Source organism: Ursus americanus, chromosome 6, assembly GCF_024610735.1.
Source record: "Ursus americanus isolate L20-20 chromosome 6, mUrsAme1.1.p, whole genome shotgun sequence".
Classification (NCBI taxonomy): Eukaryota; Metazoa; Chordata; class Mammalia; order Carnivora; family Ursidae; genus Ursus; species Ursus americanus.
Window position 1 is genome coordinate 50,104,066 of NC_142132.1, and position 19,396 is coordinate 50,123,461.

The 19,396-nt window shown below is 39.0% G+C and overlaps 1 protein-coding gene across 5 annotated transcripts in view; it reads right to left on the reverse strand.

Annotated features, from left to right (window-relative positions):
- The window catches only part of LRMDA (leucine rich melanocyte differentiation associated), a 1,014,087-nt gene that overhangs the window by 954,053 nt on the left and 40,638 nt on the right, over window positions 1-19,396 (reverse strand). The window lies entirely within an intron of this gene.

Sequence of the window (19,396 nt, forward strand, 5' to 3'; positions counted from 1 at the left end):
CAGTCCAGGGTCCTGAGAGGACACCCCTCCAACACACAAGGATTCTTAAGGGCTCCCTTGGCTTTCCACTTGCCGTCTACCCATTCTGATTTCATGGGCTAAACACACACATCCACACTCCAACCTTGGGACCCCACAGTCCTCACTTCACTCCCCAGGCCTCTTCACAGAGATCCCCCGAAGAGCCAGGATTTATGAGATTCTTGAGAATAAAGTTTTCCACTCACTTCCCAACTCAGGAGGACTCATTCTCCACGACATTGAAATGGGGAGGGAAAGCCATCTTTTAGGATCTCAGAGGTTGGATTTTGGTGATAAAGTTTTAAATTGCTGTCCATTATTAACGTTAAACTCACAGCAGTCAGCCCTGAGATCTGCAATTATAACAATTCATAAAAACAGCCCCTTTGTTAGTTGCACTTGAAGAGCTTTTGAAATATAATTGCAACGCAGTGCAAAGTAAAATAAAAATTCAGATTTTCTTTTACCGAGGCCATGAACAATACTGTCCTTTTTACAGCAGCGGAAAGCCTCAAGACATCCGTTATATTCCTTCAATGAGCTTTGTTCAATAAATGCTAAGCCTTGAAGCTTTTAAATGTATTAAAGTGATTATGATATCATCACTCCAAAGGCACTTCAATAGAACATTAAGACAGAAACAATTTTCTTCCACACAAACGGCATAACAGTAACAAAAAGTTGATTAAATGCACATTGTATCAAAAATATTTTCAGTATTTATAGACATATGTAGATAACATTAACTGTAACCCACACCATGGGCAGGGAAGAGAAGAGTAAATAATAAAAGCATTGGGGGGAGAACAAATTTTAACAATAAATCTTCAAAACTTAAAAAACTGTAGCTTGACTGTGACTTTGCTTTTGGATTTACAGGCAAAGTCACACTACATAAAAGAAAATAAGTCTCAAAATTAATAAATACTAGAGGGGAACAAGTCCTTGTTTGCTTTTCTAATAAGCCCAAATACATTCCCCACTCACACATGCCATACTTCCGTACATGCCTCGATGAGACTGGCAGGAAATACTAATCTATTTATTTACAACATCACCTAACATACCGAGAGCAGGTGAGGACTCTGCAAGGGGCAGATGCCTAACATGTCCAACCAGGAGGTGTGGAGGGGGTAGGAAGGAGGCCAAGAGGTGGGTTCAGAGCAAAACAGCAAGATGTAAGATTCTCTTTGTTGCAAGCTCATTACAGAATGCTCTTAGCACAGATAAGGGGATTATGAATTCACATGTGAATTTATCCCCTATTAAACTTTCAGCAAAAGGGTCAGTTGGCTGGAATAGCAGAGCCATGGCACCATGGTCACATGCCAAGGTAGCAACTACTTGTAGGCTCTCCTGACACATAAAAAAGGGATGTTTCAGCCCTTTGAGTGCATACAGATTAGCATTTACATCTGTGTGTTCAGTTCTGTGCTCAGTTCTATTTTGCTCAGCTTTATCTTGAGACCATGTTCCCAAGCCATTTAAAACTTGATATATCCCTTCTAATGGATGTACTATAGGGTGTTTGGTAGTTATTTTTTGTAGTAGCTATTTATGTAGTAAAGATATCTATCCTATGCTTGTCCTATTTTGTTCAATTATTTACCATCAGAGTTGTTTTTGCCTCCTAAGTTTCTTTATGGGGTGGGGTGTTTTTAAAACAAGGTGAAGGACTCTAACATCTTAAAATTAAGGAGAGAAGTATTCTAAGGACCCAAGGGTGGAGGGTGGGGGGAGGAGTCTGCCAGGAAGAAGAAAACAAACTCTCAAACCAGCTAAGACCAAATCCCTACATATGACCCAGTACCTTTCTACTTGTCTTGCCCCCTAGGCCAGAGGAAGAGTGTGTTTCTCATTGGAAAACACTCTATAAGCAATGAGGACTCCACAAGAAAAGCCACACACAAGCCTTTTATTACCCAACTTGGGGCCCTTGTGATTTTCTTTATGGGGAGAGTATCCTTGTCCATCACTTCAAGCACTGCTCCCTAGCCCTGGCAGCTTCTTAAACCAGCCCAGAGAAAGGAACACATAACAAAGGGCCAAGAAAAATGGAAAATAAAGACCATACAGTGGGTGACAAGTTCCCCCACTCAAGCAACTAGCCAGTGCCATGGGCCAGAATTGATTTTCTATACGACATCAGAAAGGATTACCTCTCCCCCACAATACTGCCCAGGGGGATGGAGTGGAAATCATAATTAATTCAGGCAAATTCAATTCTGTGAGTCCAAGTGACAAATACTTTCCTTACAATATGAAGCACAGTCTCAAAACATCTTTAAACAGTTGGTGGGAGCAATAGTAACACATTCAATGCAATAATGCACGAAGCTACACAATAAAAAGCGTGCGACCAAATAATAATTCTTCCAAGTCAGGAAAGAATATTCTTTTAAAAAATAAATTCGAACTTCAAAGAACATGCATTTCCATTAATAATGTTGACTCTCCTTGCCTCCTGGTGATATTGGGTAGAGGGGAGTGGAGGTCAATTTAATTCTTTAACTATCTTGGTCTATCAGGCCAACAAAAATATTCTCTGTGTTAGAGGGAAATGCATTATTGTGCTTCTGATGCAAAAGAATCAGATGAGAGAGGTTGCTTCCATAGCCAATGTGACCTAAACCCACAAGAATCTAAAAATACCATTGCGGTCAACTACGAATTAGCCACCCCATTGGAGGAGACTCAGCGACACCCATATTTCAAAACAGATAGTCACAACACAATTTCTTTTTGGCTTGAGTTTTTTTGTTTGTATGTTGTTTTATTTTTGTGGCTTCAGAGTTTATTCCATGGAATGGTAGGGTTATATAGACGAGAACACTGAATCAAGAGGCAGACATCCCAACATCTAGTACCAAGTCTGGCACTAATCGATCAGAGGCCTTGGGCCAATTAACACCTCTCTGAAGGCCCTGAGGCTCCTTCTCTCTAAAACAAAATGGTTTACTTACATGTTTCCATGTTTTTTTTAATAATTTTTTATGTTAGTCACCATACAGTATATCCTTAGTTTTGATGGGGTTTTTTTTAATGTTTTTTGTATGCTCTTTCAATCATAATATTCTACAACTGTGGAATTATTTTCCTCTTCCTAAAGAAATTCTGCTTATAATTACATTTAAATGCCTTTCTATTCCTTGACCCCAAGAGCTGGGCAGGAGAAGGCACTGAGTGCAAAAGATGACATTCTGGAATTCACAGTCAGAGGGTCATCCCCAAAGTGGAAAATCAGAAGTTGACTGTATGTGTGTATCATACATATGGATACACAAGCATGCACCTTCTTGGCCAAAATACTTCTCACTTAATCATTACATATTTATTAATATTTATTAAATGCGCCTTAGAGAATGCTTCTACTTATAGCTAACTATATGTGATCAGAAAAGGTGATAAGAACATGGTTGATAACATGCACAGTCTTTGGCATCAGATGACTGATTCATATTCTGCCTCTTTAGGCAAACTGATATAACCCTCTGAGCCTGTTTCCTCATCTAGAAAATGGGAAGAGAATACCTTGCTCATGGGATTATTGTGAGACTCAAATAAGACAATCCACATAAAGCACAGTAATTGCTATCATCACTATTATTTACCACTATTACTACCATTAAATCCCATTAGGTTGCCGTAAGAGTTTACTAAGAACATATATTAAGTACTCAGCACCAGGCGCACAGTAAAATCTAATAAAGATTGCCCGTACTCTTATGTTACACTCATCTACATAGTATTATTATGTTATCAGATAAGCTTGTAGCATTTCTCTTTAGTCCAGTACCCTTGTTTCCCCCACAAAGACAATTTTCAATGGAATAGCTCTAGCCCTCAGGCCCCCGCAGACAAAAAACACAAATCCCCATCAAACTAACGCTTCTCGGTGGTAACAAGGCTTGGTGAGAAGAGCCATGCAGTACAGACTGACTTATGTTCCTCCTCTGAAAAGTGAAAAGCCGCAGCCGATGAGCTCAGATATCCGTCCAACTCTGGCTTTGCACGACCCTACCTGTGAGCCATTCCAAAGTGTGGGTAACACCCACAGCCCAGCATCCTCCCTCTTGGGAGTGTGAATGAGTGATGACCCCAAACAAACAACCTGAAATCCAAAGGAATAGCTTCCACATACAGCTGCAAGAACTTGTGGGAGATTATTCCCAAAACAGGGGTTGAATCCATTTTCTGGGCATGGCTTAATTTTGTTCATGTTGAACAATGGACGGATGTTTCCAGGCATCAATTCACAGACAGAAGAGTTTCTCTGCTACGTCTTTAGTTTCCACTTAGAACAATATTCAGCAACAGTCATTTGATTTCAGTCCTCTACTAGTGAAATTCCTTGTTTGTTTTTCCCAAAAGTTCAAAGGGATTGGCATTGAAAGTTCTGCCCACGATCGGTGACTGCTGCAAATTAAGATGTCCTAACCATTTACCCCAGGGTTGAGGGCAGTCCAATAAACAGGTTCTTCTCTGCTTTTATGAGCCACATTAAGTAACAAGTAAGCATGACTCGTTCCTTTGGCTGTAACTTACGTAATTTATCTCTCTGGGAAAGGTGCACAAGACCTCAGAGGGAGTCATGTAAGGATTCGTGTGAGAACTGAGACAACACATGACTACAGTCACAGTCTGCTAATTTCTGCTGGTTTCTAGGAGGGGAAAGAAAGGGGGAAGTATGTTAAGGGTTAAGGGGGCTTCAGGTCTTTCGGACGGTATAAATTACCATGCCTCAAGGAAACAAGGCAGATGGCAATTCAGCATCTCCAGTGGGTGCCCCTCCTTCCTGTAGACACACCCCAAGCCACAGTTCTGCTTCAAGAAGGGCATTGCTGCTGACTCTGGACCTTTAAATAAAAGCATATTCTAGAACCATGGGGACAATGGCAAGACACTGGCCATCTCACACCTGCCACTTGCTTACTCAGTGCCTGACAAGTGAGTCTCAAAAAAAAAAAAAAAAAATCAACGGGCGAGAGAGAAGAAATGAAGATGACACCAATGCCAACTTTTTATCCCCATTATCTACTTTATTAGAGTTTTCCTAACTCCTCTACACAAAGGAAAGGGTAAGCTATAGAAAACTAAGTGGCTTTGTCATCAAAAGCCTTCTCCACACTGGCACGCAAACACCTGTCAGTGCAAAAGATGCCTCTTTATCAAGTCTTCATACCTACCAGGAGCCAAGAACACCAGAGATTTCAGACTATTTTCTTCCAATGTTTTGAAGTCCCTTTCAGTTCACATGAAGGCTAACGATTTCAAAAAAGTGGGGAAAGGAAAGAGTTCTTAAAAAAAAGAACAAAAAAAAAAAAAACCCATACAAGAAAGAAAAAGGAAAAGATATTGTGCCATGATTATGAAGTCCTAAAAGCCTTTTAGCTGACAGCATAGGCTTTGTTGAATAGCCTCTAAGAACCTCCACTGAAAGACACAATACAGCAATAAAATAGAGGCAGAGCATCCACAGTGTAGCATCCCCAGCCTCCCGAATTCAGATAGCCCATTTTATAGCGGAAGTCAGATTTCTACCCCAACAGCCCTTTGGAACACTCAAGGTCCAGTGTGGCATCAGACAGACACACAAGTCCAACCAACTGATATATCATTTTCTGCCAAAAGAGAAATTAGTTTGTACCAACCTTAGCACAAACCTTCAGTTAAAACCAGACTTCAAAAATAGCAGAAGTGCCTTAAACCCTCAGAGTGCCCCCATGCCCCAAGTCTATCCGTCCACCGATGATGCTCTGTCCTCAGTTTCTACACTGAGTGATGATTGCCAAGCTAACCAAGTCTGCTTTTCCAAGAGCTTGCCCCAGTCAGCAGAGTTCAGACACTTAGCACTCGGGCATTCACAGCACTCACATGGGATAGCACTGGCTTATGGAGAGTTGTGGTCAGAGCTATATAAACCTACCTGTCATAATTTCAGTAGCCAGTGCACTTCCTGCCATTCTGCCCTGACCAGCTGTAAGTAAACAGAGGGTGAGGACTGGAAAGAAGAAACCACAACCAAGATTATACTGAATAAGTTCACACATCTCCCACACATCCCAACATGAAAGCAGGATTTCAATAGCACATGCAGTATTTGGCTTGGGTGTGTGAAATACCAGCTTTTGAGTGATGGAGCACTCACCCCTACTTCAGACATACCTTTTCTCTTAAACTATTACACTTGGAGCTCCTGCTCCAGACCCATCCATCTAACAACAGAAAGCACCTCTCAAGCTCCTTTCTGACACAAGCCCATCATTCACCGTTTGCTGGTATGCACAGTTTTTGCTGACAAAGCTCCATTACTAGAAAAAGCTCAGTAAGTAAAGCTGATTTGAAATAACTATATATTATAGGGAGGCTGGATGAAGAAAGCTGATTTGGAGTCTAGAAAATCATCATATAAAGAGGCTCTAGAAAGAACTGCTTAATTATTTAAATACTTTCACTTCCTACAGACCATACATCATTTGATTTATCATCAGTGTTCAATATTTGGTAATTTACTGGGGTCATCTGACAAAACAACTCCAGATAGCAAGTACATATCAGACACTGTAATTCTTCAGTTGAAATGTCTGCGCATCCCTGATTAATGTTCAAATACTAAGCTAATGCTATCAGACTGAGGTGTGTGCCAATTCCAGCTCTCCAGTGAAGATACAAAGCTGAAAGCATGTCGGTAAGGCACCCTGAAGAGCAAATTACCATGTGTTGTCCTCCGTTGTCGCAAGATAGACTGACAGAATGGCTGGGATGGCCCCAGCAAAGATGTTTGTCCATAAGTCAGTTGAACAGAGATGGCTAGTCCCGTGTGACTCACTGCCTGATTCAACTGCTATAGCAAGTCACAGAGACCAAGAGCTTGGGAGGAGGGTGTGTACCTACTCCCCCCCACCCCCTGCCAGGCTCATCCTGAGCCCAGCTCTGTTTACGGTGTGCCAAACCCAAAATGCATCATTATAGACTCCCCACCTCCTGGGGATCTTGCTCTTCAAGATCCATGTCTTGCATAAAGCTTTCTTCCTTAGCCAAGCTCAAAATGCTCTCTCTAGTCTTTCAACTCCTACTACCATCAGTGTTTATTTTGAAATCAAATTGTCTTCTCAATAAATTCAAGGTAGAATCTACATCTTCTCAATATTCTCTGGAGTTTTTAACATAATAATAAATAAGAGCAACTCAAAGTTTCAGGCCATGACAAGTCACATGGGTCAAAAATAAGAAATACAAGAAGTCTAATATCAATTCATAAAGAAATCCAACCAATAGATTTCTAATTCTGTAACCTGAAAACAGGCATATAACTTTTAAAGTGCCTATTTACATAACTTGATCATATGGTAGGTCATAAAAAGGACCTACAGTTCCAAGAAACAGTACAGACCACGTGACCACATTCCCTGATCACATTTGCAAAAATTTTAAAACCTCTAACTTTTATGATGAGAAAAATCAAGACCCCAAAATACCTAGAAAATAAAAATATAAAACATTACATATTAGTATCTACAGGACACAACTTAAAAAGTGTTCAGAGAAAATTCCTAGCTTTAAGCAGTACAGTTCCAAAGAAGATAAACTGCTTATGTGTGCAGCCCAAATACAAAGAATAAAATAAGGAAAGCAGAAATATTGGTAGGTATATAAATAGTAATAAGAGGAAAATTGTGGCACTAACAAATAAATGCAAGACTATTGAAGTAATAAGCTACCAAACCAATAATTAAGGGGAAGAAAAAAGGAAGTATATAGTCAACATATGCATATGATGACAGGTGGGCGCTCCCTGGCCCAGCGTGCCCCATTGCCATCCCCTTAAGCCCCGTGGGCACATGCGGTCCACACAGGGTACACCCCTTGAATGCCTGGCTCTGGTGGACAGCAGGGCTTAGGATTCTATGCCCCACAGGACTAAACTATCAGAAACAGTTCTTGGCAGGTTATCTCCCCCCAAAGCACGGCACAGACAGGAGACTGATACACAACCCCAGCTCTATGACCACTCTTTCAAGACTGGGAGAGGTAGTTGTTTCACCTAATACACAGACACAAACATGGAGAGTCTAGTACAATGAGGAAACAAAGGAGAATATTCAAAACAGAAGAATAAGATAGAACCCAGGTTGGGGGTGGAGGTAATTAACCAAAGGTAATTTACCTGATGAAGAGTAATTTACCTGATAGAGTTCAAAATAATGGTCCTAAAGATGCTCACCAATCTCAGGGGAAGAATGGATAAACACAGAGAAACATCAACAAAGAGAAACTCTATCAAACATACATCATGGTGCTGAATAATAAAACTGAACTGAAAAATACACTAGAGGGACTGGACAGCAGACTAGGTGAAACAGAAGAAAGAATCAGTGACCTGGAAGAAAGGGCAGTGGAACTCACCCAAACAGAGCAGCAAAAGGAAAAGGAAAAATAAAATAAGAAGAAAACAGAGAGGAAAGCAAACCATAAGAGACTCTTAACTATAGGAAATAAACTGAGTTGCTAGAGGAGAGGACAGTGGGGAGCTGGGGTATCTGGTGATGGTCACTAAGGAGGGCACTTGGTGTAATGAGCACCGGATGTCATATGCATCTGATGAATCACTGAATTCTACCCCTGAATCTAATAAAAATTTAAAAAATTAAAATACAGATAAATAAGTGAAAATAGCTTAAAAGATCTATGGGACAACATCAAGGGAACAACATTTGCCTAATAAGGAAGGATGGACAGAGAAAGGGATAGAGAATTTATTACAAGAAATAAAAGGCCAAAAATTTCCCTGAAGCAAGAAACAGACATTCAGATCCAGGAAGCCCATAAAGTTCCAAATAAGATGAACCTCACGAGATTTACACCAAGACACATTATATTAAAATGTCAAAAAGTAAAGAAAATCTTAAAAGCAGCAAAAGAAACCAACTTGTTCTGTACAAGGGAACCCCCATAAGACCATCAGATTTTTCAGAAGAAACTTTGCAAGTCAGAAGGCAGTGGCAGAAAGAAAAACTTTCAACCAAGAATACTCTACCCAGCAAGGTTATCATTCAGAATTAGAGAGAGAGAGAGAGAGAAGGAGAGAGAGAGTGTGTATGTGTGTGTGTTTTCCAGCTAAGCAAAAAATAAAGAAATTCATGGGGCACCTGGGTGGCTCAGTCACTTAAGCATGTGCCTTTGGCTCAGGTCATGATCTCAAAGTCCTGGGATCAAGCCCTGCATCAGGCTCCCTACTCAGTGGGGAGCCTGCATCCCCCTCAGCTTATGCTCTCTGTCAAATAAATAAAATCTTTAAATAAATAAATAAATACATCACCACTCACTAGCCTCACAAGAAATGTTAAAGAGAATTCTCTAAGCTGAAAAGCAAGGGTGCTAATTACTAATAAAACATATAAAGTAAACGTCTCACTGGGAAAGCAATTATATAGTAAAAGTAGTAGACAAAAAAAAAAAAAAGCTAGCATGAAGATTAAAAGACAAACTTTAGTAGGAAATTAAAAGAGAAACTTTAGTTTGATTAAAAGACTAACAAAGGCTACACAAAATAAAAAGATGTAAAATGTGACATCAGAACAAACATGGTGGTGGGGGAGGAAGACTCAAAATGTAGAGTTTCAGAACGTGTTCAATTTTAAGTTGTTCTTGACTTTAGATATAGGTAGATAGATGCTGCTATATGCAAGCCTCACAGGCAAAAACCTAGAGTAGATACACAAAAGATAAGGAGAATGAATTCTAAACATGGCATTATAGAAAGGCATCAAACCACAAGGGAAGAGAAGAGGAAAAGAAAGGAACATTGAAGAACTACATAACAGCCAGACAACAATTTACTGAAGGGCAATAAACACTTATCTATAATTACTTTAAATGTAAGTGGACTAAATTCTCTAATCAAAAGATAGAATGGCTGAATGGATTTTAAAAAAATAATAAAACCCATCTATATGCTGCCTACAAAAGACTCACCTCAGATATAAGGACACACACAGAATGAAAGTAAAGTGATGGACAAGGATGCTTATTGCAAATGGAAACTAAAAGAAAGCTGGAGTACCTATACTTAGACAAAATGGAATTTAAAACGACTAACACAAATTAGGCATTACATAATGATAAAGGTGTCAATCCAGCAAGAACACATGGCATTCATAAATATTTATGCAACCCAACATAGGAGCACCTAAATATATAAAGCAAATATTAACAGATCTAAAGGGTGAAATCAACAGCAATACAATAGGAAATAATATCCCACTTACATAAAAGATAAATCATCCAATCAATAAGGAAACAACACATCAGATGGATTTAATAGATATATACACAACATTCCATCCAAAAGAACACATTATTTTCAAGTGCACACAGAACATGTTAAATCAAAAAACAAATCCCAATAAATTTAAGACTGAAATCATATCAAGTAGCTTTACAAACCATAATGGTATGAAACTGGAAATCACGAAGAAGAAGAAGAAGAAGAAGAAGAAGAAGAAGAAGAAGAAGAAGAAGAAGCAGAAGAAGCAGCAGCAGCAGCAGCAGCAGAAGCAGAAAACTGGAAAAAAAATTCAAATATGTGGAGATTAAACTAAATACTACTGAATAACCAACAAGTGGAAGAAATCAAAGGAGCAATGAAAAATACTTTGAGACAAATGAAAATATTGCATACCAAAAATCTATGGAATGCAGAAGCAGTTCTAAGAGGGAAGTTCACAACAATACATACCTATATCAGTAAGCAAGCAAAATCTCAAACACCTACTTTATACCTAAAGGAACTAGATAGAGAGGAACAAAGCAAGCCCAAAGTTAGTAGAAGGAAAAATTAAAGACTAAAACTAGAAAACAACTAAATCAGAACTAAGAGCTGGTTCTTTGGAAAGATAAACAAAATTGATATACCTTTACCTAGACTCACTAAGAAAAAGATAGGGTTCAAATAAAATCAGAATGAAAGAGGGAATGTTACAACTGTTACCAAAGAAATACTAAGAATCATAAGCAACTATGAATAATATACCAACAAATTGGACAACCTAAAAGAAATGGATAAATTCCTAGAAACACACAATGTTCTAAGACTGACTCAAGAAGAAATAGAAAAATCAATAGATTGATTATTAGCAAGGAGACTGAATCAGTAATCCAAAACCTCCCAAAAAAACAAAGTCCAGGACCAAACAACTTCTCTGGTGAATGCTACCAAACATTCCAAAAAGATGTAATACCTACCCTTCTCAAACTCTTCCAAAAATTGAGGCAGATGGAATGCTTCCAAATTCATTTTATGAAGCCAGTATTACCGATACCAAAACCAGAAAAGGATATCACAGAAAAAGAAAATTACAGGCCAATATCCCTGATGAAAGAAAAAAGATTGAAAAATCTTCAACAAAATATTAGCAAACTGAATTCAACAATACATTGAAAAGAGCATACACCATGATCATGTGGGATTTATTCCAGGTACGCAAAGATCACTGATTTGCAAATAAATGTGATACACCACATTAGCAAAAGGGGAAAAAAATCATAACCATCCCAATAGATGCAGAAAAGCACTTGACAAAATTCAATATCCATTTATGATAAAAACTCAACAAAGCAGGTATAGGGAGAACATACCTCAACATAATAAAGACCGTATATGACAAGTCCACAGTTAAAATCATACTCAATGGTGAAAGGCTGAAAGCTTTTCCTCTAAGATCAGGAATCAGACAAGGAAGCCCACTCCCACTGCTTTTATTCAACACTGCATTAGAAGTCTTGGCCAGAGAAATCAGGCAAGAAATAAAAGGCATCCCAATTATAAAGTTAAAAAGTCACTATTTGTGGCCATTTTATATTTATTTATTTATAAATATATAATTATATATTTATATGAATATATTTTTATATCTATATATATTTATATGTATTTTTATATATTTATATAAAAAACTCTTAAAAGTCCACAAAAATGTTAGAACAAGCCAATTTTGTAAAGTTGGATACAAAAATCCGTTGGTACACAAAAATCTTTTATACACTATCAGAAATTAATAATCCCACTTATAATTGCATCCAAAAAAAAAAAAAAACCCAAAAAAACAAAAAACAAAACCCTAGGAATACACTTAACCAAGAATGTGGATGACATACACTAAATGGCATTGATGAATGAAATTAAAGACAACAGTAAGTGGAAAGATATTCCATGTTCATGGATTGGATGAATACTGTTAAAATGTCCATACTGTCCAGAATAATCACAGAATCAAAGCAATCCCTACCAAAATTTCAATGGCATTTTTCACACAAATGCAACAAATAATTCTAAAGTTTATATGGAACTACAAAAGAGCCCAAATAGCAAAAACAATCAAGAAAGGCAGTATACCCCATGGTTTCTAACCATATTATGAAGCTACAATAATCACAACAGAATGGCAATGGCATAAATGCACACACATTGGTCAACGGAACCAAATAAAGAGGGCAGAAATAAATCCATGCATATACTGTCAATAACTTTATGACAGGGGCGCCTGGGTGGCACAGCAGTTAAGCGTCTGCCTTCGGCTCAGGGCGTGATCCCGGTGTCATGGGATCGAGCCCCACATCAGGCTCCTCCGCTATGAGCCTGCTTCTTCCTCTCCCCTGCTTGTGTTCCCTCTCTCGCTGGCTGTCTCTATCTCTGTCGAATAAATAAATAAAATCTTTTAAAAAAATAAAATAAAATAACTTTATGACAAAAGAGCAAAGGATATACAATGAGAATAGAACAGTCTCTTCAGTAAGTGGTGCTGGGGAAACTGGGCAGCCAAACACAACACGATGAAACTCAACCACTACCTTATACCATAAACAAAAATTAACTTAACTCAAACTTGATTAAAAGACCTGAATGTAAGACCATAAAACACCTTGAGGAAAACATAGGTGGTAAGCTCCCTGACATCGCTCTTGCCAATTTTTTTGGATCTGACTCCAATGGCAATGGCAACAAAAGCAAAACTAACCAAATGGGACTACATTGACCTAAAAATCTTCTGCAAAGCTAATGAAATCATCAACAAAAGAAGGCGGCAACCTAGTAAATGGGAGAACATATTTGCAATCAAGTATTAATATGTAAGCTATATAAAGAACTCCTACAAATTATTAACCAAAAAACAATTTAAAAAATGGGCACAGCATCTGAATAGACAGTCTTTCCAAAGTCATACAGATGGCCACCAGGTACATGAACAGTGCCCAACATCACTAATCAGGGAAATGCAAACCCAAACAATGAGGTATCACCTCACACCTGTCAGAATGGCTATTATCAAAAAGACATTGGCAAGGATGTAAAAAGAAGAAAAACCCTCATGCACTGTTGTTGGAAATTTAAATGTGGACAGCCACTATGGAAAATAGTATGGAAATTCCTCAAAAACCCAAAGATACAACTACCATATGATCCAACAATTCTACTTCTAGGTATTTATCAGAAGAAAGCAAAAACACTAAATCAGAAAGATATATGCACCCCTATGTTCATGGCAGCATTATTTACAATAGCCAAGATATGGAAACAACCATAGTATCCATTAGTGGATGGATAAAGACATGGTACTTATATACAATGGGATACTACTTAACTATAAAAAATAATGAAATCTTACCATTTGCCACAACATAGGTGAATGCTAAAGATATGTTGCTAAAGTAAATACATCAGACAGAAAAAGGCAAACACTGTATTTCATTAAAATATGAATCTAAAAAGCAAACCAAAACCAAACTCATACATGTAGAGAACAAACTGAGGTTGCTAGAGGGGAAGGGAGTTGGGGAGTGGGCAAAATGGGAGTAAGGAGTCAAGAGGTAAAAACTTCTAGTCATAAAATAAGTCATGAGAATTTAATGTACAACATGGTGACTACAGTCAATGATATTTTATTGCATATTATGTAACTTTATATTGTGACAGGGGGAAACCAGACTTATTGGGATGGTCATTTCACAGCGTATACAAATATTGAAACTTTATGTTATACTCCAGAAACTAATCATGTGATATGTCAAATATACCTCAGTAAAGAAATATTTTTTAAAAGAATGTAAATATATATATATATATAAGCAGATACCAAATAAATTAAAAGACACAGAAGCAGTAACTTTGCTCAACTTTAATACATTTCAAATTATGGATAAACTGGGTATTCTCTAGAATAATATAAACCATCAAAACTGGGGTGCCTGGGTGGCTCAGTCGATTATTCAGCCAATTCTTGATTTTGGCTCAGGTCATGATCTCAGGGTTGTGGGATCAAGCCCCGCATCAGGCTCCGTGCTCAGTGCAGAGTCAGCTTGGGATTCTTTCTCTCCCTTTGCCCCTCCGCCCAAGTGCTCCCACATTCTCTCTCTTAAAAAAATAAGATCTCTTAAAAATAAGTTATCAAAACTAAGTCCAGAAAATATTGAAAATCTAGATAGACCAAGTACTATAAAAGATATGGATAAAGTGATCAGAGATAACTAATACAAAGCCCCAAATGTTTTACAGACAAGTTTTATCTATTCCTTCAAGAAATAGATAACTATAATGCTATTTGAACTATTTGTTCCAGAACAGAGAAAAATATTCAAAACTATTTTTATAAATAAGTATAACATTGTATTAATCTACTCAGACTGCCATAACAAGATACCAGAGACGGGGGTCTTATAAAACAAATTTATCTTCTCACAGTTCTGCAGGCTAGAAGTCCATGACCAAGGTACCATTAAGTTTCATTTCTGGTAAGAGCACTCTTCCTGGCTTGCAGACAGCTGCCTTTTTGCTATGTTCTCATGTAGTCTTTTCTGTGGGAAAACCTTTCCCTGATGTTTCTTTCTCTTAAGGACACTGGTCTTTTTGGATTAGGGCCCCACCCTTATGCCTCATTAAACCTTTATTAACTCTCTAAAGGCCTTATATGCCTAATATAGTCACATGGAGTTTAGGGCTTCAATATATAAATTTGGGGGGTACACATTCAGTCCATAACCAATGGGATTAGTAAGTGCCTCAGTATTAAGAAATCTAGAATAGTCTGTCCTATTAGTCAATAAGAAGGGAGGAGGCAACAACATGCTTATCTCCACAGATTCTGAGAAAGCACTAATGTTAAAATCCAGCATCAGCTACTCATGTTTTTAAAAAGCAATAAATAGGGGCACCTGGGTGGTTCAGTTAAGCATCTGCCTTCAGCTCAGGTCATGATCCCAGGACCCTGGGATCAAGTCCTGCATCCCTCTCCCTGCTCAGCAGGGAGTCTGTTTCTCCCTCTGCTCCCTGACCCTCCCCCTACTCTCACTCTCAAATAAATAAAATCCATAAAAAAATGAAAAATAAAATAAGCAATAACATACTGAGATCTCTCCAAGATGCTGATTTCAATTTCTTTGGCTATCTGTAAGTGGAATTATTGGATCACATGATAGTTCTATTTTTAATCTTTTGAGGACCCTCCATGCTATTTTCCATAGTGGCTGCACCAATTTACATTCCCACCAACAGTGCACAAGGGTTCTCTCTTTTCCACATCCTGGCAAACAACTGTTATCTTCTTTTGTTGATAATAGCTATTTTAACATGTCTGAGGTACAGCAAAGTGCTTATAGTTAACACTGTACCATATATTTAAGAACATTTAACACAAAATTTTGCTAAGAGGGTAACTCTTACCACACAACCACACATATACCAATAATAAAAAAGAGGGTGGAAGGAAACTTTTGGAAGTGCTAACTATGTTTATGGAATTGATTGTGGTGATTGTTTCATGGGTATACACTTACCTCCAAACTCATTGTATGCACCAAATATGTATGTCTGTTCATACTTCAATAGTTTAAAAAGCACTAAAACTACACTGTTTAAAAAATCATTTTAAAAAATCCTCTCAGTACTAGCCAATGCAATTAGGGAAGGAAAAGCAGCATTAATAAGAAACCAGCAAATTTTTTTTTCCCCATATGATTCAACTGTATGCCAAAACCCAATAGAATTAACTGAATAACTTTTAGAAAAGAGATATTAATAAGGTGGCTTATTATGAAATTAACGTTTAAAAACCAATAGTTTTACTCTTTACTATTTCATTTTTCATTCCATTTCATTCAATTAACTACAACTTACAAGCCCTTCTATTTTTGCAAAGCATTTCTCACCACCTTATGAAGTAGATATTAATCAACCCCATTTTACAGGTGCAGAAAATAAAGCCCAAGAAGGTGAAATCACTTTTCATGGTCACAGAGCTAGTAAACAGCAGTATCTGTCCTCTGACTCCAAGCCCTGTATTCATTCCCCATAACAAGATGCTTTCCCCCCCGAAACCCCGCCATAAGACAAAGATATTAAATTCTGTGGGTGTTTTTCCTCAACTCCACCAAAATTAACTCTTAAATCAACAGATTTTAAAAGCCTAGATCTGTTTTTAAAGTAGAAATTATCTATGAAAATGAACCTATTTGTAACTGGGGTAGAGTAATGTTATACACAGCAACCTAGATAAATAATTTTTAACTAGGTGAGATCAACATACTCATTTTCACTTTAAGACTGCAGATGAAGCATTTTCCCCAAGTCACACTTTACCTCTTAACACAAACCAATGTTTTATCAAAATTTCTTTCTAAATTATAGGAAACACATTTCTAAAAGCTGTCATTTTGTTTCAAGTTAGCAAAGTATTATAATTAAATGCAAAATGTACCCTGATACCTTTGGCACTATGCCAATTTGGCCAGAAGCAGTAAGCTCCTGAGGTTATCATGGAAGATAAAGACCCATCACCTAACTGAGTTGAAACACATACTTTACTCAATCACTTAACAAATGTGTTGCACACCCACCATGTGTCAGACACTGTGCAGGGAAATATGTGCACAGTAACAGACCCGAAACTTGCCCTCGTGGAACTTAGTATTTAGCTAGAAAACAGAAATAACAAATACACACACACACTCACAGCTCTGATTGCTATTTTATCAGCCATCTATCACCAAGATAATTCTATTCAACAAACCACAACTCATTTATTCTCACACATCTGCCAAACAGCTACAGCTTGGCTGGGCTGGACTCAGAGACGCTCCTCTGGATGTTCCAGTGTGGACTTACAACCAGTTGGGTCACGTTGTTCCCTACAGTTGCAGGGAGGCACCTTCAGGAGAAAAGTAGAGGCAAGGAGGGATGAGACGGAACTTCCCACTCAAGTTCAGGGTCAGGCCGGTCTCAGAATGGACAGCAGCAGGAGCTCTAGAAGGGCAGACAGAATGTGCAATGTCTCCTAAGGTATAGGTGCAGAACAGGCACACTCTCGTTTCCACCTATGCTTCTGGCCTGACCAAGTCGTGTGGCTGTACCCAACATCAACGGGTCAGCGGAACACACCCTGGGAGAGGAATTGCAAAACCACACAGCAACGGGCGTGGATATAGGGAGCGGGGAAGAATGGGGGACATATGCAATCGGCCACAGCCATGAGAGCAAGACAAGTGATGCTGTGAGAACACCCGAATGGACAGAGCTGAATATGTGACAGAGGTCAGCCAAGACTTCCCTAAGGGTGAAGCTCAGAGTAAAACCTGAAAGACAAAGAGAAATGAAGTCAGTGAAAGGGGAGGCAAAAGACTTCCAAGCAAAGAAAACAGCCTGTACAAAGTCCCAATGGCCAAAGGAGACACAATCAGCTCAGAACATTTAAGGAAGACCCACGGCCAGGCGGAGAGCGAGAGAACATGGTACAAAGTGAGGACAGAGGATATCGGGAGACTCGGGCTCTGTGCCGTTTATCGTAACGGCATAAAGCTGCTGAATGATGCTAAGCGAAGAAGTAATTAGATTTGCCTCTTCACAAGATCACTCTCTGCAGAAGAGAGAATATGCTGGTGGACCATTCAGGCGGCTACAACGGAAGTCCAGGTGAGAGAGGATCATGCCTTGAACTGAAGAGTTTTTGATGGAGAGAGTAGAAAGTGCTAAGGAGACATCGTGTGTACAGAAAAGCCCACCGTTCTATCAAATCATTCCTGCCAAAGTCACCACCTACCTTCGCATGCTAAACCCGATGGCTACTCCAAGACCTCATTCTATTTTTCCTCCCTGCATTTTACCCCACTGACCAGTCCCCTCCTCTTTAAGTAATTCTCCTTCCTTAGTTTCAGACAACCACCACCTATCTCCTGGTTTTTCTCTACTGTCTTTGCTCATCCTTAGTTCATTCCTTAAATCCTGAAATCTGTCCTATAATCTAAACTTCCCTCCCCCAACTCCAACCAAATTCATCCAGTCTCATGTCCTAAATACCTCATTATGTTGATCTTCCCATTGTGGGCCTCCAGCCCAGACTTTGCGCTCAACCCCAGATCCAATATATCCAGCCGCTTCCTGGACATTTGCACTGGATGCTCCCATAGGCATCTCATACTCAATGTGTCCTCAATTCATCCCCCCCCCCCATCTCTTCCACCCTGAAAATCCTATTCCTCCCGAGCTTCCCCATCTCCTCGAAAGCCACCACCATCCATCCAAGTATTCCATTATTAAACCCTAGAACCAGTTATGATTCCTCCCATGCCTCACCATTCCACATCCACTCCACACAAATACTGGTACAACTGCCTCCTAAAATATTGCTCAGATTTATCTGCTCACCTGTCCTACCGCTGCTCCAGTGCAGGCCCCCATGCCTGATCTGGAGGACTCCACAGCCTTGTAACTGATTCCCTAAACTGCACGTCCAGTCCCCTCTCTCTATGACAACAGAAGTGATCTAAAACACAAATATGACCTTGCCACTCTCAGACCTAAAATCATTCAGTGGCAACCCCTTACCCTCAGAATAAAGTTCAATTTCTTAACAGGGTTTACAGACCCCTCGGTCCTCCAGCCCCTGCCTGCCTCATGTGCCTCGAATATACTCGTGCTCTCTAGGATCCAGACATCGTCCATTCTGTTTCCCTCTGCCTGAAATACTCTTCACCTTACTTGGCTACTTTTCCAACTAAAATATAATTTCATGAGGACAAAGACCCTGCCTTTTGTTTACTGTTAATTGCCAGCCATTAGCATAGGGACTACCCCCTCAACACATAATGGTCTGTAAAGTGAATGAGTGGCGCCTTCATAGATGACCCCCTCCTTCAAGCTGCCTTTCCTGATACTCTCTGTCCTCCTAAGGTTGGGTGTACCTTTCAGGTGTTTTCAGAGCAGTCTAAGATTTTCCCTGTGATGCCATCATCTCCCTATTCATTTGGCCATATCCTCTGACTCTTGCCCCAATTAAAATATAAGCTCCATGAAGGTAAGAACTCTTTCTGTTGCCGGAAGAAGCCTTGG